Source organism: Wasmannia auropunctata, unplaced genomic scaffold (assembly GCF_000956235.1).
Source record: "Wasmannia auropunctata unplaced genomic scaffold, wasmannia.A_1.0 LD336083.1, whole genome shotgun sequence".
Lineage (NCBI taxonomy): Eukaryota > Metazoa > Arthropoda > Insecta > Hymenoptera > Formicidae > Wasmannia > Wasmannia auropunctata.
This window is the reverse complement of record NW_012026807.1, coordinates 640,443-641,209: the sequence shown is the minus strand read 5'-3', so window position 1 is coordinate 641,209 and position 767 is coordinate 640,443. Positions and strand designations below refer to the sequence as shown.

The 767-nt window shown below is 27.8% G+C and overlaps 1 protein-coding gene across 2 annotated transcripts in view; it reads left to right on the top strand.

Moving 5' to 3' along the window:
* The window catches only part of LOC105448591 (transcription intermediary factor 1-beta-like), a 3,448-nt gene that overhangs the window by 1,935 nt on the left and 746 nt on the right, over positions 1-767 (top strand). The window lies entirely within an intron of this gene.

The following is a 767-nucleotide window of genomic DNA, read 5'->3' as shown; positions in this document are numbered from 1 at the left end:
TTTATAGAATTGAATTAGCAATCGTATGCCTCAAATAAATTCGTAATATTAAACATACATTTATTATTGAGAAAATATTACAATTTATATTATTATCATTTGTATCTGTATATATTTTTACGATTGTACATAATCATTTATTATAATAACTTTCATATAATTTCTTTATTTTATTGAATATTTGAGATGAAAAGAGATGCTAATTGTATCTCATTTCGTGATTTTCGTGAGCAATTAATTCATAATTCAATTATTATAGAGATTAACAATATTATCTGATGTTCTCTGTAGCTAAATTATAAATGTATACCTGTTATACTTAAAATGAAATAGATAATACGCATTTGAAGTTTGATGAAAGCGAGATAGAAAGTTTAATCTAGATTAACTCTAATCTCAATTTAATTTACTCTTTGGATAATAAGTAAACGTTGAACCAAGACTAAAATTAATTTAATTTAATTTATATTTTGTTATTTACATTGGCAATAGATGGTAAAAGGTAAAACACAAAAACGCCGACTTACCTTTCAAGACCAGATCATCTTGCCTCCCCTCGAGTTCGAGGGAAACTTTGTACTCATTGAAAGCTGCTTCCTTCTGACCGAGAGCCTCGTACGCCTGACCCAACAACTTATGGGCACTGGCAGAATTATCTCGTACCTCTAAGTAATTAAATACATATCTTTTTGTGGATTCATAATCACCAACTTGATAATACAATTTGGCAACATTGTAACAACGAAGATTTTTCTGCAAAAAAAAAA